Source organism: Gorilla gorilla, chromosome 1 (assembly GCF_029281585.2).
Source record: "Gorilla gorilla gorilla isolate KB3781 chromosome 1, NHGRI_mGorGor1-v2.1_pri, whole genome shotgun sequence".
Lineage (NCBI taxonomy): Eukaryota > Metazoa > Chordata > Mammalia > Primates > Hominidae > Gorilla > Gorilla gorilla.
In genome coordinates, this window is record NC_073224.2 from 62,077,623 (window position 1) to 62,103,046 (window position 25,424).

Consider the following 25,424-nt stretch of genomic DNA (forward strand, 5'->3'; position numbering starts at 1 on the left):
TACTACAATTGCAATGGAAAAAAAACTGAGCTTTTAAAAGAACTGGCAATGCCGTGGAGCTATAGTTGAGTGAATAAAAAAGATTATACGTAACTTGAGGTTGAACTAGTAGGTAAAGAAAGACTTTAGAGTGAATTCTAAATCCAATGGATGCTCTATTAACATTTGAGAAATACTATCCATGATTCTGTCTGAAAAATTGGTTAGAAACAAACAAAAATGTAAGGGAAAGAGAAATAAATTTATCAGTAATTTTGGAGAAGAGTTAGAGGAAGTTGGATTATGAAGGTGACAGCAGAGAATGAAGGAAATGCAAGGAATTCAGACAGATTGTGTAGTTCTAATTCACAGGACTTGGTGACGAGCTGGATGTGTGTTATGAAGAAAACACAATATGTAAAGAATGAGACCCAAGTGGTTTTAATTGAACAACTGCATGGATTAAAATTTTATTTACTGAGCCTTGTTGTTAGGGCCAAGCATTGTAAAGAATTCTGATTCTTATGAAGCAAATGTTGAAGATGTTAAGTAGGTTTATGTGGATAAATAAATATGTAAATAAAGTAAAATTAATTATAATTACATTATACATAAATAAATTAGGGCAATTTTAGGTTCAGTTTTTAAATATCCTGATGTCTAACATTATGAAATATTAATTAATGACCTCATTGAATTGTTTAAAAATGTTAAAACCACTGAAGACATGAAAGGAAATATGAAAAACAAAGGACTTATATGTAGATATTTAAAGAACTATAAACCAATATTAAAATTGGACAGATGCAGTTTTAACCTGGATAATTAAATACTGGAAAAGATGCAGAGTAAGTGTGAAGGCAGATATAAAATGGCACCAAAGTTGGGGAGTTTCTTATAAAATCTAATTTATTCTGATCATACAACCCAACATTCTGTCTTGCTATTTGCCCAAGAAAAATGAAAATATGTGTCCACATAAAAATCTGAATGCAAATGTATAGTGGTTTAAATATAAAATGAAAAATATCTAAATGTCTTTTTAAAACAATATTAAATATATTTTCATAAAATTCTTCCATCTTTAATCAGCTACTGTGCTGATAAATCTGCAAGAGTTGTGTATAATTCACAGTAATATCCAACCTCACTTGACCAGGGGCCATGTTTTTTTAAAATAGAGAACTAGATCTAAATGGTCATAGAACCCACTTTGGAAACATAAGTCTACGGGAATATTTTGGGGACCAAATAATTCAGTTCTATAAATCTATCCGAAGTAACATGCAAAATATGGAGAATTGTATACTATAAAGTATATTGTTTATTATTTAAAAATATACAAATAAATGTTCAACAATGGAGGAATGGTTAAGAAAATTATTTTAGTCAATAAAATATCACATGACCAATTGTGATAGATGGGAATACTGTGGTAATGAGTAAGTATCTGTGTATATACATATACATGTATATGTATATATTTATATACTGAAAAAAGCTGGAATAAAGATGTTTCACAATTATTACAGCTATATAAAGAAAAAAGAAGCATATCAAAATATTAACATTAATTTTATTAGGATTATAATATTGCAAATTTTTTTAAATATATATTTTCTTTTTAAAATAGTCTCTGAGAGACTTTAGCACCAGATCTGCCAATTCTATCTCACCAACTAGAAGGGCAGAGAGAAGGTGTAAGGATATTTTGAATCATCTCCGGAAGTGTAGTTCTAAGAGATTGCCCCAGAGAGGGTTATTTCTAGGTAGTGGGGGAGGGACTGGAAATTAAGTAAGAATTCCCTTAAGAATCAGTGGCTGGTTAGTTAAGTGGCCTTCATCTTTGGTGAGGTGTGTTCCTTTCTTTTAAAAACAATTGTTTATATGATTGGCACACAACAATTGCACATAACACTGCATGTTCTTACTTACATGGAATCTTAAAGAGTTGATTTCAGAGAAGTAGGGAGTAGATATTGGTTACCAGAGGCTGTTTGGGGCGGGAGGAACCTAAAAAAGTTGATCAGTAGATCAAAAGCTTTCATAAGACAGGAAGAATAAGTCCTGGCATTCTATTACACAGTAGTATGACCATAGCAAATAGCAATTTAGTGTTTATTTCAAGATAGCTAAAAGATAAGATCTTGTGTGTTGTCATCACAAATAAATGACATATGTTTAAGGTGATGAATATGATAATTACACTATGTATGCAAGCATTGAAACAAAACATTGTACTCCATAAATATATACAAATGTCTTTAACTTTTAATGGATGAAGGAACTGTGATACAGTCACATATACTAGAATGCTATTGACCAATAAAAATAATGCTTAAACTTTTGATACATTCAGCAGCAGAAATGAATCTCAAGCGCATTAAATGAGAGAAGCCAGACGCAAAAGACTACATACTGTAATAATCCATTTATAAAACATGCTAGTATAGGCAAAATTATCGAGGCAAGAAATGTATCAATTGCTGTTGGTACACAGGCTCAGGGAAGTGATGTAACACAAAGGGGCATTGGGGAACTTTTTGTGGTATTGGAAAGATATATCATGATCGTTTTTCCACAAAGCATTTGTCAAAATCCAGAGAACTAGATGGACTTAATGATTTATTTTGCTATATGTAAATTTTAATTCAGTAAACATGACTAAAAAAACCATATATACATCCAGCTATCAATTTTATCAGTACATAAAAGTGTTCTGTATGAGTGATAGTAAACTTTAGTATCTGTATTAAATTAAAATTAACATAAACTGTTTTCAGATTTTGTCTATAAGGTTAGCAGAATTAAACAATTTGTAATGTTTTATATTAAACTCACAAAGGTATTAAAATATAGAATATTCAAACTATATTTATTTGATAACACATTTTAATCTATTTACTTATTTATTTATTTATTTATTTATTTTGAGACAGAGTCTCGCTCTGTCGCCGAGGCTGGAGTGCAGTGGCGCGACCTCGGTTCACTGCAAGCTCCCTTTCCCGGGTTCACGCCATTCTCCTGCCTCCGCCTCCGGAGTAGCTGGGACTACAGGCGCACGCCGCCACGCCCAGCTAATTTTTTGTATTTTTAGTAGAGACGGGGTTTCACCGTGTTAGTCAGGATGATCTGCATCTCCTGACCTTGTGATCCGCCCGCCTCGGCCTCCCAAAGTGCTGGAATTACAGGCTTAAGCCACGGCGCCCAGCCTATCTTTTTATTCTTAGCAGGAATAACAAGTAATTTAAAGCAGTGACAGAAATGTCCTGTTCTTTAAAAATTCCTAGTGATCAAATTAATAAAAGTTGTATGTCTTATACTTAAAAATAACAACTCTTTACAAATGGAGGGAAAATAAAAGGAAATTTAAAAGGAAAATTTAATATCCTATTTTATAGGCTAATATGATGGTCAGTGGTGGTTTTGGATTCTGCATGTTAGAGTCATTTACTGCAGCTTCAACAACGATGTTTTTAAAATCACATACTCTTACCATTGCCCATGTTATCTAGTTATTATTGACAAAAACGCTATTTCTAATCATTTCCTTATTTTAATGAATAATTTTTTTTTTCTTTGAACGCTACACAATTTACAAGAGGAAAAGAAGCCAGGCTCCAAGGGCATACACTGGGGAAAGCACAGTCTTCTAAAAAATGATGCTGGGAAACCTGAATATCCATATCCAGAAGAATAAAGCTCTCACCACATGGAACAATCAAAATGCATTAAAGACTTAAATCTAAGGCCTGAAACTAAGGAACTACTTTAAAAGAAACAACGGCAGCACTGAGGTAACAATTCAGGATACTGGTCTGTGCAAAGACTTCTTGGGTAAGATTTCAGAAACAGAGGCAACAAAAGCCAAGAAAGACAGACAGGATTACATAAAGCTAAAAATCTACATAGCAAAGGGAGTACTCAAGATAGTAAAGGGACAACCTAAAGAATGGGAGAAAATATTTGCAAACTATCCACCCTGCAAAGGATTAAGAATATAAGGGACTCAACAACGACAAAAAAAAAACACCAAAAACAAAACAAAACAAAGAAACAAATAATCCAGTTTTAAAATGGCCAAAGATCTAAACAAATATTTCTCAAAAAAAGACATAAAATGGTCAGTAGGTATATGAAAGAATGCTCAACATTACTAATCATCAGAAAAATGCAAATCAAAACCATAAGGAGATATCTCACTCCAGTTAAAATGCCTTCAATGAAAAAGACAAAAAAAAAATCACAAGCTTCTGAGAAAGAGGCAGAGAAAAGAGAGCACTTATACTCTATTGGTTGGAATGTATAGTAGTAAAGCCATTATGGAAAACAGTGTGGAGGTTTCTCAAAAAGCTAAAAATTGAATGATCATAGGATTCAGTAATCCCATTGCTGGTTATAGAGCCAAAAGAAAAGAAATTGGTATATTGAAGAGCTATCTGCATTCTCATGTTCACTGCAGTAACATTCACAGTTGTCAATATATGGAATCATCCTAAGTGGCAATCAATGGTTGCATGAATAAAGAAAATGTGGTATATATAAACAATGAAGCCAGACAAAATAATAAAATCCAGTCACTTGCAGCAATATGGTTGGAACTGGAGATCATTATGTTAAGTGAAATAAGCCAGGCACAGAAAGACAAATACTACATGTTCTCACTCATATATGGGAGCCAAAAAAGTTGATCTCATGGAAGTAGAGAGTTGATTCATGGTCACCAGAGACCGAGAAAGATAGGAGAGATAGGGGTTGAAGAGAGGTTGGTTAATGGGTATAAAAATAAAGTTAGATTGCAGGAATATGATATAGTGTTTAAAAGTACAGTAGAAATACAATAATTAACAATAATGTATTGTATACTTCCAGATAGGCAGAAGAAAAGTATTGGAATATTCTCAACATAAAGAAAAGATGAATGTTTGAAGTGGTAGATATTCCAATTACTCTGATTTGATTATTACACATCGTATGCATGTATCAAAATATCACATGTACCCCTTATGTACAACAATTATTAATATGTATCATAAAAGTCTTCCTCTGAATCTAAAATTCAGTTATAATAAATAGTTGTAAAATAAAGAACCTCATTATCTTTAAGTCCAACAGATCCTGTTTAATAAGTACCAAAAATTTCACAACTCTGTGTATTATCTTATTCTCAATGTGATTAAAAGTTAACTCTGCTTTACTCTACCATTACAATTACCTATACAAAATTTTTCATGTGCCTGATTTTTATACATATTTTTAAAATACTAAGATTTTGATATTTCTGTAATTTTCATAGTTGCTATGTTAGTGGCTGAAAAGTAGTAATTATATAAAATGATTTTATAAGTCATTTTAATCTAATTTAACTCTTAGTACCATTGATAATATTGCAGTGAGCACTTTGATTTAGAATACTTTTAAACATTTTGTTTATAATTGACACACAATTGTACATGTTTAAAAGTTTTCATGTAAATAGTCATTTTTTAGGGACAAAAGATCTTGATTGTTTTATGAATATTACAGTTCCATGAGAATGGGATAATTGAGCTTAGAGAGACAAAGAGATTAGTTTTAATACTGTTTTAATAAAGTAAGAAGAACTTATAGTTTCTGAGGCTAGAAGAAGAAAGGCAACAGATTGATGAGTTTGACGAGACAATTCTATCAACTGAGCTTATTTGGAGTACATTAAAGTTAAGTGAACTTCTATAATGTTACTCCATTAATTTTTCTAATATTATCTTCTTAAATTTAAAAATAAACATTATTTTATGTGAGTGACTGAATTATCCACCAAGGATTATTATCTAATGCAATTTGGCTCATGATATTATGTACCTTCTACCTCCATGAAAGATGAGGTGGGAATTCAAAGCAGATGATAGTGAGAGATCATTAAAAACAATGTGTTTTAGGGAAATCAAATGCCTATAAGGAAATATGTGAAATAAGTGAAATATGGCCAAATGTAAGATAGTAGGGGATATTAGAATTTTAGACAAATAGGGACATGTAAACCAGATTGAAAGAATATTAATTCCTAATGCTAAAGCAAAGTGCTGGACCCAAAATGTCAATCTACTGACCATATTTGCTTCTAAACCCAAATGTTTCTGACCCTTTGACCCTATATTATATGCCATTATATATAATGGCATTTTACCCTATATTATATACCAAAATATATAATTGACCCTATATTATATACCAAAATATATAATTATTGAATGTCAACATTTAAATTTTATTTTATACTTTTATCATTATTTTTTTAAAGACAGGGTCTCACTCTGTCACCCAGGCTGGAGTTCAGTGGTTGGATTATAGCTTACTATGACCTCCAAATTCTGACCTCAAGCTATCCTCCCATCTCAGCCTCTCAAGGAGCTGGGACTACTGGTGTGTGCCACTATGTCTAGCTAATTAAAAAAAACAATGTGAAGGGTTTGCTTAGTTAACCAAGCTGATCTCGCACTCCTGGCTTTAAGTGATCCTCCTGACTTAGCCTCCCAAAGCACTGAGATTATAGACATGAGTCATGTCATCTGGCACTAATTTACCATTATTAATAGCGGAAATACTGTGATAGAAACATAAATCTAACAAGATATTTTAAGCACGTATTATGAAAGATAAATAATTGTTCATTCTTTGCAAGCTTGTATAATCATAGACTTCAACATGTATTTTAAACTCTAAATATAGTGCACAAGGAATGATATTTATGGTAAATGATATTTTCCACTAATTTGTAAGCAAAATTGTGCTTGTGTGCTAATATGCATTAATTTGGTAAGAGTTTGTAAACTTCTATAATAAGCAGAAACACTCTTATGTCAGATATATTAATTTTATATTATACTTGAGACATTAAATATTATCCTAATTGAAATGTCAGTTATTAGACGTTTATTTATGATCAACTGTCAACTTTTTAGCTTTTTAGCACTATATGCCACATAACATTATGTTATTTACTATATATTTATTGTACAATGTATTTTCTAATCCTGCAAACAATAACTGTCTTCTTCTTTAGGAAATTTAGGCCAGGCGTGGGGGCTCACGCTTGTATTCCCAGCACTTTGGAAAGCTGAGGCAGGTGGATCACGAAATCAGGAGATTGAGACAATCCTGGCCAACTCGGTGAAACCCCATCTCTAATTAAAAAAAAATACAAAAATTAGCTGGGCGTGGTGGTGTGCACCCATAGTCCCAGCTACTCGGGTGGCTGAGGCAGGAGAATCACTTGAATCCAGGAGGCAGAGGTTGCAGTGAGCTGAGATTGTGCCACTGCATTCCAGCCTGGTGACAAAAAATAAATAAATTAATTAATTAATTAATTTCAATTATTTGAAATTAAATTAGTTGATTTAATTTCAGATTTTTTGGTTGATCTACCAGAAGGTATCTCGAGTCAACTCTGACATTCAAAATATGTTTGAAACGTTCTTGAAGGGTAGTTACGTTCCTGAATGTTCAAATTATTATTTAAGAACCAAATCCCTTGCATCCAAAATAAATCAGTACAAGACTAGAAAGGGAGTTTCCCTGTTAGTCCTCATGATCTAATATCTGGCATCCACATCTCTATTATTGGAAATCAAGCACGTTTATAAGTAATCAATTCAATTACTTTCCAGACATGGATATTGCTGTTGTTTACTGTCTACTATCGTTGACATTGACAATAACAAGTTTTTAAATGTTCCTATGCAATCTTTTATATAACCCCAAACAAATGACATTTATTTATGAATGTTATTGATAAAGATCTTACTTCAGCAGGGTAATTTGTATTTTTAGGAGGTATAGCATTTATTACTGAAAGACCACCATTCATTACTTACTTACTGTAGTTTTACTTTGATTTGGACATATTTCTTCCAGGATAATGGCATAGAGAAAGAACACGAATGAGAGTGTGCCTGTGTGTCTGTGTGTATACGTGTGTATCTGAGAGAGGGAGAGAGAGAGAAGAGAGTCACAGAGAAAGACAGAGACAAAGGAAGACCGAAGGGTGTGTGTGTGTGTGTGTGTGTGTGTGTGTGTATACACACACATATATGTGTGTGTATATATATACACTCATCTACAACTGTCTTAGGTATGTTTCGCTAACCATGGATCTTCTCAAATTACCACAGAATTTCTCATATATATATATATATACATACACATACGTGTATATATACATACACATACATGTATGTATACATACACGTATGTGTATATATACATACACACACATGTGTATATATACATACACACATATGTATATATGTGTGTGCATATATATACATATGTGTGTATGTATATATACACATATATGTGTGTGTATATATATATATATGAGAAATTCTTTGGTAATTTGAGAAGATCCATTGTTAGAGAAATATACCTAAGACAGTTGTAGATGAGTGAGCCAGAGTGGGAATATTAATTGTGATTGGTCAAACATGCTCAGAACTTCTCCATCAAATATTAAATTCACATTTTGTATATCTCAGTAGGTTTACAAGATGCAACACTAATTCCTAAATGACATTGGCTATTTCTGTAAGATGACCGTATTTTGAATGACATGGAATACTGATAATGGAATGCTCCAAAAGACGTTTTGGAAAGTGAAAGGAAGATTTCTTTAAAAACCGTCGCAAAATTTAGGTTAATTAACATATACATTGAGAGTAAATAATATGCAAATAGTGTAACATATGTGTATTTTGAAGTAATGTTTTGTCTATATGTAACTTTATATAACACACATATGTAGACACGAATTTTAAAAATTCTACAAATGCCTTTTTCTGAATATCAGCGTATATTTCTTTTTCTCAATTTTTGATTTCTAATTATTATAGGTACAGAAGGGGTACACATTTTCATGGGCTACATGTGATGTTTTTATACAGGCATACGATGTTTAATAATCACATCACAGTAATCGGGGTATCCATCCTCAAGCATTTATCATTTATTTGTCTTGGAAACATTTTGATTCCAGATTTTTAGTTATTTTTAAGTGTACCAAGAAATGATTGTTGACTATAATCACTTCGCTGTGCTATCAAATACTAGATCTTATTCATTGTGTTTAACTCTATTTTTGCACTCATGAGCTATTTCCATTTTTCCCCACTACTCACTACCCTTTTTAGCCTCTGGTAATCATCATTCTTTTCTCTATTTCTATGAATCTATTGTTTTAATTTTTAGCTGTCACAAATATATTACTATGTAAATTAAGGTATATTAATATACATTAATTTTTAGCTGTCACAAATTTCTTATTTCTCACAACAGAAATTTGCCTTTCTATGCCTGGCTTCTTTTAGCGACCATAATGCCCTCCAGTTCCATCTATGTTGCTGCAAATGATGGGATTTCATTCTTTTACGTGGATGAATATTATTCCATTGTGTATACGTACCACATTTTCTTTTTTTATTAATCCACTGATGAACACTTAGATTGATTTCAAATCTTGGCTATTGTGAATATTTCTGCAATAAACATGGGAGTGCAGACATCTCTTTGATATGCTGCCATCGTCTCTTTTGGATAAATACCCAGTAGTGGATTGCTGGATCATATAGTGTTCTATATTTAGTTTTTGAGGAACTTTTATACTGTTCTCCATAGTAGCTGCACTAATTTACGTTCCCACCAGCAGTGTACAAGTGTTCCACTTTCTCCACATCCTTGCCAGCTTTCATTATTGTTTGTCTTTTAGCTGAAAGCCATTTTAAGTGAGGAGAGATGACATCTCATTGTAGCTTTGATCTGTATTTCTCTGACGATTAATGATGTTGAGCATTTTTCACATATGTTCTTGGCCATTTGTATATCTTCTTTTGAAAAATATCATCAGATCTTTAGTCCATTTTTAAATCAGATTATTTTATTGTTTCCTGTCAAGTTGTTTGACTCCTTACATATTCTGGTTATTAATCTCTTGTCAGTTGGGTAGTTTGCAATTATTTTCTCCCATTGTGTAGATGGTCTCTTCACTTTGTTGATTGTTTTCTTTGGTGTGAAGAAGCTCTTTAAATTGAACTAATCCCATTTGTCCATTTTTCCTTTGATTGCCTGTGATTGTGGGGTACTGATAAAAGAAATATTTGGCCAGAAATTCCAGGACATTGGACCCAAGAAGTCCAATGTCCTGGAAATTTTTCCGGATGTTTTCTTTTAGTCATTTCATAGTTTGAGATCTTACATTTAAGTCTTTAATCCATTTCGATTTTTGTATATGGCAAGCGATAGGGATCTAGTTCCGTTCTCTGCATATAGATATCTAGTTTTCTCAGCACCATTTATTGAAGAGATTGTCTATTCTACAATGTATGTTCTTGGTACTTTTGTCAAAAATGATTCACTGTAGGTATGTGGATTTATTTCTGGGCTCTCCATTCTGTTTCACTGCTCTATTTGTTTGTTTTTATGGAAATCCATGCTGGTTTGGTTACTACAGATTTGCAGTATAATTTGAAGTCAGGTAATGTGATTCCTCCAATTTTTTTTATTTTTTGCTCAGGATGGATATATGCTTTCTTTAATTCCTTCTTACAATGTTTCCAAGAATATATATATTTTGTTAACATTAAATAATAATTTAAAATTATTTTCTTTGAATTTCACACATATTTATTATTGCTTGCATTTCAAAAAGAAAAAAAATTATTTTAAATTAAAAATGCTGTATTATTTTTAATTGACAGTCATTTCATCTATGAAAAAAATAGATATTATCACTGAATATTCTCCATAGCAAACTTGTCCCACCTGCAGCCCATGGGCGGCGTGCGTCCCAGGACGGCTTTGAATACAGCCTAACAAAAATTCATAAATTTTCTTAAAATATTATAAGATTATTTTGCAAAAAAATTGTTAAGCTCATCAGCTATCATTAGTATTAGTGTATTTTATGTGTTACCCAAGACAATTCTTCTTCCAATGTGGCCCAGGAAAGCAAAAAGATTGGACACCACTGCTCTAGAGCTTCTTCAATTTAGCCTGTATATTCTCTTGCTATCATTAGTGCTATGAGAAGATATTAGTGGTGTTTCTGCATCTACCACCTTTGTTATTATTCATAGATTTGCATATTTTTTGAGCCTTTAAAATAACAGGATAAAGGAATCTACCATCCTGAGGGTCATAATAATTATACCTCTGAATCACTCATGTTTAATTTGGAGATAAAGTATAAACGTGAATCAAGGAATAATAAATACGCAACAATTCTCATTTGAAACATATCTTAGTGTTCTCTATGCATTTTATATGTTAATTAATACATCCTAAGAGATTAATTTATCAAAAAACAATACTTTTCATTGTATCATTTTCACAATTAGTCAAACATTAAAGTTGCCTAGTATATTATCCAATCATACACAGTTTTTTTTTAACTTTTAACCAAATTATTTTACCCTCTCAATTATGGTTTCAAATAGTTTGTTTTAATAGTTTTATTCTGTGTCTTGTGTGTAGTAAATTACTTCAAATCCATTTTGGAAGTAGGTTGAAAATAAACCACAAAGAATAAGCAGATCACTGCCTAGTCACAGGTCAGCCTTCAATTATCCACAATATTATGGAAAGCCATTAGTATAATTGAAAATTAATAAGCTCCCTTTAACCTTATTCAGGGAGGATTTCATGCTTTTCGTAGATGGGCAATTTCAAGGGTTGAAAATAAGAAGACAGAAAAAAAATATTCTCATAAAATCTTATGGTCAGTGAAGAAATATTTCCTCAAAAAACAAATGGAAAATAATCACACAAATACAAACTTTTTATACACAGTTCAATAACTTTCCTGTTTACTAGAAACAATTTAGAACAGATTATTGGAAAATGTGCCATAGAAGCATATCATAAAAGAATAAAGAGTTTAATGACAATACTGAAATTATATTTTCAAAGCTTAATAATTTTATTAAATGGTTTCAAACCATGTAACAGATAGGATCAGAAAGAATTACTCTGGTCCTTAGAAGAAAATATATAATACTGAATAATATCAACATAAATTTTCTTCAAATAAATACATAGGTTTAATGTGTTCCAAGTAGAAATCAGGTCAATGTTTTTGTTTTGTTTTGTTTTTCAAATTTAAATATAGTTGTTTAAAAATTTCTGTTAAATTTACCGACTTTTTTCAGGATCACTAGAATCTTCACAATAGTTATTATTTAATAATATGAAGCAAATGACTTTAAATTATATATTATTAGGGTATTAGGGTTTTTTTCTTGGTGTCATCTTCACCTAAAGAACAGAATTAATAATTTTTAAATTTTTAAAAATTTTTAATATGATTATACATTCACTTGGTTGATGTACCTGTATTTCATGACATATAATCAGTGTTTACAAGTTTTTCAAGGACACTTAAAAATAAGTTAATAATAGAAAGTGCCTAATTAGGCCCACACAAATATAGACAAGTGATTTTTGATAAGGTAGCAAAGGCAATTCAATGGAGAAAGGATAGACTTTTCCACAAATGTTGTTGGAACAATCGGACATCCTCATGTAAGAAAAGGAATATAGACATGAAACTTACACCTTTAACAATAAATAAACTCAAAATGGATCATAGATCAAATATAAAATACAAAATTATAAAATATCTACAAGATAACATAGAAAACCTAGATAATCTTGGATTTGCTGATGAGTTTTTAGATGCAGTGACAAATGCATAGTCTATTGCAGAAACTGTTGATAAGTTGGAGTTCACTAAATTTAAAAACAATCTTTCTGTGAAAGACATTGTAAACACAAGTTATTAACTGAAAAAAAAATTATCTGCCAATCTCCTATCTGATAGAGGACTTGTATATAAAATACTTGAACTTTTTTTATTATACTTTAAGTTCTGGGATACATATGCAGAACGTGCAGTTTTGTTACATAGGTATGCACGTGCTGTGGTGGTTTGCTGCACCCATCAACCCGTCATCTACATTAGGTATTTCTCCTAATGCTATCCCTCCCCTAGCTCCCCACCCCCTGACAGGCCCCAGTGTGTGATGTTCCCTTCCCTGTGTTTATGTGTTCTCATTGTTCAACTATCACTTATGAGTGAGAACATACGGTGTTTGATTTTCTCTTCGTGTGTTAGTTTGCTGACAATAATAGGTTCCGGCTTCATCCATGTTGCTGCAAAGGACATAAACTCATCCGTTGTTATGGCTGGATAGTATTCTATGATGTATATGTGCCACATTTTCTTTATGCAGCCTATCATTGTTGGGCATTTGGGTTCGTTCCAAGTCTTTGCTATTGTGAATAGTGCTGCAATAAACATACGTGTGCATGTGTCTTTATAGTAGAATGATTTATAATACTTTGGGTATATACCCAGTAATGGGATTGCTGGGTCAAATGATATTTCTAGTTCTAGATCCTTGAGTAATCACCACACTGTCTTCAACAACGGTTGGACTAATTTACACTCCCACTGAGAGTGTAAAAGTGTTCCTATTTCTTCACATCCTCTCCAGCATCTGTTGTTTCCTGAACTTTTTAATGATCACTATTCTAACTGGTGTGAGACAGTATCTCATCGTGGTTTTGATTTGCATTTGTCTAATGACCAGTGATGATGAGCTTTTTTTCGTATGTTTATTGGCCACATAAATGTCTTCGTTTGAGAAGTATCTGTTCATATCCTTAACTCACTTTTTGATGGGTTTGTTTTTTTCTTGTAAAATTGTTTAAGGTCCTTGTAGATTCTGGATATTAGCTCTTTGTCAGATGGATAGATTGCAAAAATTTTCTCCCATTCTGTAGGTTGCCTGTTTATGCTGATGATAGTTTTTTTTGCTGTGCGTATGCTCTTTAGTTTAATTAGATCCCATTTGTCAATTTTGGCTTTTGTTGCCATCGCTTTTGGTGTTTTAGTCATGAAGTCTTTGCCCATGTCTATGTTCTAATTGGTATTGCCTAGGTTTTCTTCTAGAGTTTTTATGGTTTTAGGTCTTACATTTAAGTCTTTAATCCATCTTGAGTTAATTTTTGTATAAAGTGCAAGGAAGGGGTCCAGTTACTGTTTTCCGCATATGGCTAGCCAATTTTCCCAACAGCATTTATTGAATAAGTAATCCTTTCCCGATTGCTTGTTTTTTTCAGGTTTGTCAAAGGTCAAATGGTTGTAGATGTGTGACATTATTTCTGAATCCTCCATTCTCTTCCATCGGTCTATATATCCGTTTTGGTACCAGTACCATGCTGTTTTGGTTACTATAGCCTTGTAGTATAGTTTGAAGTCAGGTAGCATGATGCCTCCAGCTTTGTTCTTCTTGCTTAGGATTGTCTTGGCTATGCAGGCTCCTTTTTGGTTCCATATGAAATTAAAAGCAGATTTTTCTAATTCTGTGAAGAAAGACAATGGCAGCTTTATGGGGATAGCACTGAATCTATAAATTACTTTGGGCAGTATGTCCATTTTCACGATATTGATTCTTTCTACCCATGAGCATGAAATGTTTTTCCATTTGTTTGTGTCCTCTATTATTTCCTTGAGCAGTGGTTTGTAGTTCTCCTTGAAGAGGTCCTTCACATCCCTTGTAAGTAGGATACCTAGGTATTTTATTCTATTTGTAGCAACTGTGAATGAGAGTTCACTCATGATTTGGCTCTCTGTTTGTCTATTATTGGCCTATAGGAATTCTTGTGATTTTTGTATGTTGATTTTGTATCCTGAGACTTTGCTGAAGTTGCTTATCAGCTTAAGTAGATTTGGGGCTGAGACAATGGGGTTTTCTAAATATACAATCATATCATCTGGAAACAGAGACAATTTGACTTCCTCCCTTTCTATTTGAATACCCTGTATTTCTTTCTCTTGCCTGATTACCCTGGCCAGAACTTCCAATACTATGTTGAATAGGAGTGGTGAGAGAGGGCATCCTTTTCTTCTTCCAATTTTCAAAGGGAAATGCTTCCAGCTTTTGCCCACTCAGTATTAAACTGGCTGTGGGTTTGTCATAAATAGTTGTTATCATTTTGAGATACGTTCCATCAATACCTAGTTTATTGAGACGATGAAGGGGTTTTGAATTTCATCAAAGGCCTTTTCTGCATCTATTGAGATAATCATGTGGTTTTTGTCATTGGTTCTGTTTATGCGAGGGATTACATTTATTGATTTGCATTTGTTGAACCAGCCTTGCATCCCAGGGATGAAGCCGACTTGGTCGTGTTGGATTAGCTTTTTGATGTGCTGCTGGATTCGGTTTGCTAGTATTTTATTAAGGATTTTTGCATCGATGTTCATGAGGGTATTGGCCTGAAATTTTGTTTTTCGTTGTTGTTGTTGCGTCTCTGCCAGGTTTGTTATCAGGATGATGCTGGCCTCATGAAATGAGTTAGGGAGGAGTCCCTCTTTTTCTATTGTTTGGAATAGTTTCAGAAGTAATGGTACCAGCTATTCTTTTTACCTTTGGTAGAATTCGGCTGTGAATCCATCTGGTCCTGGGATTTTTTTGTTTGGTAGGCTAATAATTACTGCCTCAATTTCAGAACTTGTTATTGGTCTGTTCAGGGATTTGACTTCTTCCTGGTTTAGTCTTGGCGGGGTGTATATGTGTTTAGGAATTTATCAATTTATTCTAGATTTTCTAGTTTATTTGTGTAGAGGTGTTTATAGTATTCTCTGATGTAGAGGTAGTTTGTATTTCTGTGGGATCAGTGGTGATATCCCCTTTATCATTTTTATTGTGTCTATTTGATTCTTTTCTATTTTCTTCTTTATTAGTCTGGCTAGAGTTCTATTTTATTAATCTTCAAAAAAACTGCTCCTGGATTTATTGATTTTTTTGAAAGAATTTTCGTATCTTTATCTCCTTCAGTTCTGCTCTGATCTTAGTATTTCTTGACTTCTGCTACCTTTTGAATTTATTTGTTCTTGCTTCTCTAATTATTTTAACTGTGATGTTAGGGTATCAATTTTAGATCCCTCCCACTTTCTCCTGTGGGCATTTAGTGGTATAAATTTCCCTCCAAACACTGTTTTAGCTGTGTCACAAACATGCTGGTACATTGTGTCTTCGTTCTCATTGGTGTCAAATAACTTATTTATTTCTGCTTTAATTTTATTATTCACCCAGTAGTCATTCAAGAGCAGGTTGTGCAGTTTCCACATAGTTGTGCAGTTGTTAGTGAGTTTCTTAATCCTGAGTTCTAATTTGATTGCACTGTGGTCTGAGAGACTGTTATGATTTCCATTTTTTTTGCATTTGCTGAGGAGTGTTTTACTTCCAATTATGTGGTCAGTTTTATAGTAAGTGTGATGTGGTGCTGAGAAGAATGTATATTCTGTTGATTTGAGGTGGAGATTTCTGTGGATGTCTATTAGGTCCGCTTGTCCAGAGGTGAGTACAAATCCTGAATATACGTGTTAATTTTCTGTCTTGTTGATCTGTCTAATATTGACAGTGGGGTGTTAAAGTCTCCCACTATTATTGTGTGGGAGTCTAAGTCTCTTTGTAGGTCTCTAAGAATTTGCTTTATGCATCTGGGTGCTCCTGTATTGGGTGCATACATATTTAGAATAGTTAGCTCATTTGTTGCATTGATCCCTTTACTGTTATGTAATGGCCTTCTTTGTATATTTTGATCTTTGTTGTTTTAATGTTTTCAAGTCTGTTTTATCAGATACTAGGATTGGAACCCCTGCTTTTTTTTTTTTTCATTTGTTTGGTAAAAATTCCTCCATCCCTTTATTTTGAGCCTATGTGTGTCTTTGCACATGAGATGGGTCTCCTGAATACAGCACGCCGATGCGTCTTCACTCTATCCAACTTGCCAGTCTGTGTCTTTTAATTGGGGCATTTAGCCTGTTTACATTTAAGTTTAATATTTTTATGTGTGAATTAATCCTGTCATTATGATGCTAGCTAGTTATTTTGCCTATTATTTGATGCAGTTTCTTCATAGTGTGGATGGTCTTTACAATTTGGTATGTTTTTGCTGTGGCTGGTACTTGTTTTTCCTTTCCGCATTTAGTGCTTCCTTCAGGATTTTTTGTACAGCAGGCCTGGTGGTGACAAAATCTCTCAGCATTTGCTTGTCTGTAAAGGATTTTATTTCTCCTTTGCTTATGAAACCTAGTTTGGCGGGATGTGAAATTCTGGGTTGAAAATTCTTTTCTTTAAGAATGTTGAATATCGGTCCACACTCTCTTCTGGCTTGTAGGGTTTCTGCAGAGAGATCCACTGTTAGTCTGATGGGCTTCCCTTTGTGGGTAACTCGACCTTTCTCTCTGGCTGCCCTTAACATTTTTTCCTTCATTTCAACCTTGGTGAATCTGATGATTATGTGTTTTGGTGTTGCTGTTCTTGAGGAGTATCTTTGTGGTGTTCTGTTTATTTCCTGAATTTTAATGTTGTCCTGTCTCACTAGGTTGGGGAAGTTTTCCTGGATAATATCCTGAAGACCGTTTACCAACTTGGTTCCTTTCTCCCCATCACTTTCAGGTACACCAATCAAACGTAGGTTGGTCTTTTCACATAGTCCCATATTTCTTGGAGGCTTTGTTCATTACTTTTCATTCTTTTTTCTCACATCTTGTCTTCACACTTTATTTCATTAAGTTGATCTTCCATCTCTGATATCCTTTCTTCCACTTGTTCAATTTGGCTATTGATACTTGTGTATGCTTCAGGAAGTTCTCGTGCTGTGTTTTTCAGCTCCATCAGGTCATTTATGTTCTTCTCTAAAATGATTATTCTAGTTAGGAATTCCTCTAACCTTTTTTCAAAGCTCTTAGCTTCCTTCCTTTGGGTTAGAACATGCTCCTTTAGCTCAGAGGAGTTTGTTATTACCCACCTTCTAAAGCCTACTTCTGTCAATTCATCAAACTCATTCTCCATCCAGTTTTGTTGCCTTGCTGGTGAGGAGTTGTGATCCTTTGGAGTAGAAGAAGCATTCTGGTTTTTGGAATTTTCAGCCTTTTTCAATGTTTTTTCCTCATCTTCGTGGATTTATCTACCTTTGGTCTTTGATGTTGGTGATCTTCGAATGGGGTTTCTGTGTGGATGTCCTTTTTGTTGATGTTGATGCTATTCCTTTCTGTTTGTTATTTTTCCTTCTATCAGTCAGGACCCTCTGCTACAGTTCTGTAATTTTTAACATTCAACAATAAGAAAGCAAAAACTTTTAAAAAAATTGGGCAGATGATCTGATCATGTATGTCACCAAAGAAGATATACAGATGGCAAATAAATCTATGACAATATGCTCAACTTGAGATGTCATCATGGGATTGCAAATAAAAACAATGAGAAAGCACTATACATCTATTAGAATGGCTAAAATAAATAACAGCAATAATGACAACTGCTGGAGAGTATGTGGAGCAACAGGAACTCTCATTCATTTTTGGTGGGAATACAGAATAGTATAGCCACTTGGAAAGAGTTTCTTATAAAACTAAATAAATTCTTACCATATGACCCAGAAATCCTGCTCCCAGGAATTTAACCAAATAACTTGAAAGTTAATGTCCACATAAATCATGCATGCAAATGTTTGTAACAGCTTTTTTCTAACTGCTAAAACTCAAAAGCAAACAAAATGTCATTCAGTAGATGAATGGATAAACAAACAGTGATACATCCACTCAATGGAATATTATTGAAGGAATAAAGAAATGAGATAGGAAGCTACAAAAAGACCAGAAGGAACGTTTAATTCATATTGCTAAGTGAAAGAAGACAGTTTAAAAATTTACACACTTTATGATTATAGGTATGAGCTAGTCTGGAAAAGGAAAAGCTATGGAGTCAGTGAAAAGTTTGGTGGTGGCCACGGTTCTGCGAGAATAAGTAGGACAGAGAATTTTTAGGGCAGTGAAACCATTCTTTAGGATACTGCAATGGCAGAAACATGACATCATATATCTGCAATAACTAATAGAATGTAAAATATATACAGCACATCTTAATGTAAATGATAGAATTTTGTTAATAATAATTTATCAATATTGGATTAATTTAATTATCAATAACAAGTGTAACACGTGTACCATACTCATGGAATATTTAATAATAGTGGAAACCATGAAGTTGGGGGAAGAGTGGTTATTTGGGAACTCTGTAGTTTCTGCTCAATTTTTCTGTAAAACTTAAACTGCTCCAAGAAATAATCTATTAATGTTTGTAAAAAGCTACTAAAAAAAAGAGAAGGTAAAGCCAATTGCCTGCTGTCATTTCATGCTAATTTTATTAATTATGTTGTTCAAATATTTAAATTGCATTTTTGTCTATTTTATGTTCCTGAGCTGATTGTGTAATGCTTAAATTTCATTATATTTGCATCACTGTTTTTATGTTTTCTATTAGCAGGTACGAGTTTAGTTCTGTTAATTTTTATATTCTCTGCATGTGTTATTTGTGTGGTAACAGCATTTAATAATTTCTTAGGCTTTTAATAACAGAAACAAAGTGACAAACTTAATGAAAATCATTAATTGAGTTATTTTTGTCAAATTTATTTGGAATCTTACTCTCAAGGCATTCATTTTAACATGGCCAATAAATGTGCTCAAATTCACATCATGCTTACAGGTTGCGGTATGCTGAGTCATAACCACAGTCTCTGTCCATGACATTCAGACTTTTCAGGCTGGTGTCCTAAGGTATCCTGAACTTATCGAGTCATACCTAATAAATGTTTCAGTGTTTCACATACCTCCAGAAATCATGAGAATTACTTGTTAGGCTATGGGTAACTTTCATCCTTCACAATATAAACCCAGGTATCTGTATTAGTTTTACATTGTTGCAAAACAAATGACTACACATGTAGAGGATTAAAACAACTGTTTATTATTTGAAAGTTTCTGTGATGAGTCTGGGCACAGCTTAGGTTGTAATACTATGCTAAAGGTCTTACAAGGCTGCAAGAAGATGTCTGTCAGTTGGTGGTTTTTGTTTTGAGACGGAGTCTCACTCTGTCGCCCAGGCTGGAGTGCAGTGGTGCGATCTCGGCTCACTGCAAGCTCCGCCTCCCGGGTTCACACCATTCTCCTGCCTCAGGCTCCCGAGTAGCTGGGACTACAAGCGCCCGCCACCACGCCCGGATAGTTAGTGTGTGTGTGTGTGTGTGTGTGTGTGTGTGTGTGTGTGTGTGTGTGTGTGTGTTTAGTAGAGACGGGGTTTCACCGTGTTAGCCAGGATGGTCTCGATCTCCTGACCTCGTGATCCGCCCGCCTCGGCCCCACAAAGTGCTGGGATTACAGGAGTGAGCCACCGCGCCCGACAGTTAGTTGGTGGTTTTACCGGAGTTTTGACTGTGGATAAGTTCTCTGCTAAGCTCCCACAAGCTGTTAGGCAGAATTCATCTGCTTGTATTTAGAAGAATTGAGTCCCCATTTTGTTGCTGGATGTTGGCTGAGTGCAACACTTAGGTCCTAAGGGCTGCCAGCCGTTTACTATCACATGTCCCTCTCAATAGACATGCGCAACGTGGCTGTTTGCTTCTTCGTGGCCAGCAGGATAATCTCACCCTCTAATCTGCTAAGACAGAGTCTTCTCTTACAAAATATAATCGAGGTAGTGTTAGCCTACCACCTTTGCCATCCAAAAGTAACTTATTCTTTACTCTAGACTGTGTTCACCACAGGAGATTTACAACAATATATTTTATGTTTTTCATATTGCTACTGATCTGTATTTGCATCTGAGACACACTGTTCAAACAAAGCCTTTGTAAGAAACACATTTTTAAAACTGCATATTAAAACACTTTAGTAAATAGCTGTTATATTAGTATTGCAAAGTACCATTAAAAGGTATCAAAATTTTAATACCATCTTCCTTAGTATTTTTCACCTGGGAGGCAATTGATAAATATTGATTTTTTTAATGTTGATGGTATTGAGTCTTTTAATTCATCTACATGGTGTATTTGTTCATTCATTTACATCTTTAATTTTTGTTGGACACTTTTTACATCTTCGAATAGGTTTTCTCCCAGGCTTTTAAAAAAATTTTTTTAAGTTTTATTATACTTTAAGTTCTGGGGTACTAGGGGTGGGATAACATTAGGAGAAATAACTAATGTAGGTGACAGGTTGATGGGTGCAGCAAACCACCATGACACGTGTATACCTATGTAAATATTGATTTTTTAAAGATGACATTATATTGAATGCCAATATGAGGCTGATTTACTAATATGTCTTTTAACGATGACATAAATTTTTAATCACATGGTCTTTATCACAGGTTAAGTCTGCCTTCATACTTGTAATTAAATGACTGCAATTTCATGCAATTAATAAAAGATAGAAATACATTAAAACATTTAAAAAATGTATTTCAATTTCTGCACAGTTTATTTTCACTATACTTTTGTTAATTGCTTCTCTTTGGATCAAATGACATGCAGTTAAAAATATGATTTTTAAATAATATATTAAATTGCTATTGTTTTTATAATGTTTTTCACTTGGAAGTCTTTGTCATCTGCTACAAGATTGATACTTTGGCTTTATTTTGGTTCATATTTGCCTAATAAGTTTATTTTTATTTTTCATTTAGCTTCCTTTATTGTTTTGTTTTAAGCATATTTCTTTTGAACTATAGATTTTTGTATTTTGTAAATTGCTTAAAATCTAATCTAGCTCTGTGTCTCTGTGCTTGCCTAGCTGCTGAATGATATCTAGTCTATCATCTCCACACAATGTCCCACTCTCACCTCACCACCATCCTTTCCTCTCCCTACCGATGACACCATCTAGTTTCAATTTCTGTATTGCATATATGGTCAATAGAGTAAAAAAAATTCCTTTTGTCTATATGACCTATTAACTACTGAAAAGCAATTAACTCCCAATTCAGCATAATTCTGGGATGAAATAAGGGAAATCTTTATTCTTACATTTGTCATTTGCAGGCCAAGCACAGTTGTTTATGCCTGTAATCCCAGCACTTTGAAAGGCCGAGGTAGGATTATCACTTGAAGCCAGGAGCTCAAGACCAGCCTGGGCAACATAGGGAGACCCAATCTACAAAAAATAAAAAATAAAAATAAAAATTAGCTGGGAGGATAGCTTAAGCTCAGGAGTTGAAGGTTATAGTGGGCTATGACCGTGCCATTGCACTCCAGCCTGGGTGACAGAGCAAGACCCTGGCTCTAAAAACAAAACAAAACAAAACAAAAAAATTGTCCTGGAAAAAGTTTTAAGAATCTCTGGATCCAGCTCCAACATCAGGATTCTACAATTTTATCAGTTTAATGTCATTTTCCTCATTATGTAATTTCTAAATACTTAAAAGGCTCTCTATCTTCTCTCAATTATCCTAAAATATCTTCTCAATCATACTATCATTTTCAAAAAATTTTTGCTGGAATTTGCTAAAGAGAAATCTGAGTAGATTAGCAATTACAACATGTTTGTATTCTACACAATGGCCCCTTAGCTATTTAAGGCTTAAATTAAAAAAAAATCCCACACAGCTTTTTTTCTCATTATTATTTTTTAATGTTCTGAAAATATAGAAGTTGAATATTTGCATATGAAAACATAATTTTTATTTTTGACCATGTTCTATATATGTTTTATACATTATTTTACATCAATGAAGAGGAATTTCTTTTTCCTAACCACTAATTGACACTTTTGACAATTAGTGCTGAGATTCAGAGTTAGTCAGGAAAGCATGTGAGAGTGTGGGGAGAGCCTGTACTACATTGATGATTTGTTATGCATGTGCAAGTCTGCTGCTAGGTGAGGTCTTGGAGCTCAGAATTAAGAATAAAAGCTTTGCTGTCTGTGGCAGGCAGAATAATCTACCCCACCCCCAAAGATGTTCCTTCTTTTAAGGCCTGGATCCTATGAATATCCTGTATTACACAGCAAAGCTAAAGTTAGTTTGTAGGTGGAAGTAAATTTGCTAATCAGATGATGTTAAAATAGGAAGAGTAGCCTGGATTATCCATGTGAACCCAATGTGATCACAAGAGTCCTGAAAGGAGCTAGAGGAAGATGTGACTCTGGAGAACTAGAGAGATGGCAATGTAAGAACTTAGAAAACAGTAGTTGGCTTTGAAGGTAGAGGAATGGGGCCGCAAGCCAAGGAATATGAGCAGCTTCTAGAAAGTGGGAAAGGTAAGGAAATGGATCATCCACCCAGGTTTTCCAAAATGAATGCAGTCTTGCTGAAGTTTGATTATAGCCTAGTGACATCTGATTTAGACTTCCAACGTCCAGAACTGGAAGGTAATACATTTGTGTTGCTTGAAGCCACTAATTTGTGGCAATTTGTTATAGTAGGGAGGGGAAATTAATGCAATGTCCTATTAAAAATGGGCTGAGCTCTTAGCTCTAATGCTTAGTCATTTAATAGCAAGATGTGCTCTTCTTAAAACCTCTGTGTACAAGTTTCTTCAATTGTAAAATAGGCACAACGTCTTCCATTCACAACTATCATTAAAAAATGAAATTATATGTGATATCCATCTGTCAAATGATACAGTAAGCACTCTTCAAAACAAGCTATTGGTTTTCTTAGATTTTATTGTAAGTAGTTAGCATTATTGGTCTTGAATGTATGGGCAAATCCCAGTGCTTCAGAATCTGATGTGTGAAGAGCAGATTTTCCTTCTAGATTCTGGAACTCCTACTTAGCTGAGTTTTAATAACTGCCAGAATCTGCAAGATGTGCCTGCTATGAACATACTGTTTGCCTTGATGTACTAATTACATATATCTTATTTATTCCTTAGAAAACCTTTTTGGTTTCCCTTTAATATCTGCTTTGCTCTACTTTGTCTATTCTGTGATTCTTTGTTTTTAATCCTAGCTCTGTTCTGTTACTTACTGAAGCTGCTAATTCTATGTAGTCGATTCCCATTCCTAACCCATTTCCTGTCTAATGCCCCTTTTTTCACTCTTCTAGTTCCTGGCCTTTCACCTGTCTCCATGACTTGTTGCTTCTTACATTTTTGGACACTATGTTGTGCACGTCTGAAGAAAAACATACATAAAAATAACACAGTAAGTAATCTTTTAAAAAGCTAATGGTGCTAAATAAGTTCAGTGATAATATAATGATTTAAAACTTTGCTGCCAAGCCTGAAAATTAGATCAAGACTCCCTCTCAAGATGAAATTTAGAGTTAGGATAAAGTTACCATAGGTTTCAAAATGTTCACAGCACATTTAGATCATAGGGTGACTTTCTAATAAGAACACTTTTTGAATGATGTATTTTCGCATATGTAGAATTCTAGAAGGACACATATAATATACATATGCATATGTCTACGAAGTGATTTTATTCTATCTGGTTTAGGTATTCTACATATGTAAATATCTTACAAATCTGAAGACCAAAAATAATGCTAGGGGAAAAAATATTTACCCAGGCACTTACTGAGAAGTTTTAAATGACTGGGTTGTATGTTTAAAATTGTCATGTCTAGGTTAAGTATGATATTTTAAATGTTCTTGAACCTAGAAAACTTAATTGAATACAAATGGGGCACTCATAACAGTGGTTTGTTTATAAATATCCCATTGCTCTGTAGTATGAATATGATACCTTTTGTAAAAATTAATAAATGTGATGTCTACATTTTCTCCCTATTTTTCACTATAAATTTTCATCATTAACTTGTCTCTTATTCATTGAATAAAAGAGATTTGGTTTTGTTTTTTCATTTTTCCTATTTTAAAAAGTTCTCTAAAAATGTTCCTCAAATATAAAGCTTATCATTAACAAAATTAAGAAACGATAATGAAAATGAGCAGTTCACATTTGTTGATATAATATTTTTAACCTGAAATACATTGATACACATTTCAAACTCTAATGCAAAGTTTGTAATCTGGTGGTCCATAGGTGAGATCTGGCTTTTAGATACAGTCAGTTCAGCTATTTAAAAACTGACTTGTTAGGATTTTTGTTTTATTTTATTTTTAATGGAGAGATATCTCATAAGTACCTGAAAATGTTTTTTGTTTGTCAGATTTTTGTTTTTGCTTTCGTCTTTTTGAGAATCCAGAGGCTCACATTCCATTTTACTGATTGTTGGCTGGTTGGATGGATGTTCCCTCTATATGGGCCAGACACCCTAGCATGCCCACTTTTCTTGCCACTTCTCCTGTATTACACATGGCTTATTTGCTTTTCCCTTGTATTTCTTATTTGATCACAGTGAATTGACTAAGTAAACTTATAAGATGTAATTGGGGAAATACTCCAGATTTTAATATTATCTACTATTTATAAGTAAAAGCCAGCTAATTACCAACGTAGGTTCCTACATAGCTATGCTCATTCAAATGATAAAGATAATCTAGTCTTAGCCCTTAAAATAACTTTTTAAGCATTGTCCACAATTTTTTATTGGACTATATATAACATGGTCATATTAGAAAAGACATTTTGTCATTCAACCAGTTTTTAAGACTCT

At 33.5% G+C, this 25,424-nt stretch overlaps 1 long non-coding RNA gene across 1 annotated transcript in view; it reads left to right on the forward strand.

The window, feature by feature from the left end:
* Nucleotides 1-25,424, forward strand: part of LOC129529512 (uncharacterized) — a 125,255-nt gene that overhangs the window by 97,391 nt on the left and 2,440 nt on the right. Inside the window, exon 2 of the long non-coding RNA XR_008675056.1 lies at nt 23,907-24,004. This is a non-coding gene — a long non-coding RNA (uncharacterized lncRNA). The remainder of the gene's footprint in view (nt 1-23,906; nt 24,005-25,424) is intronic.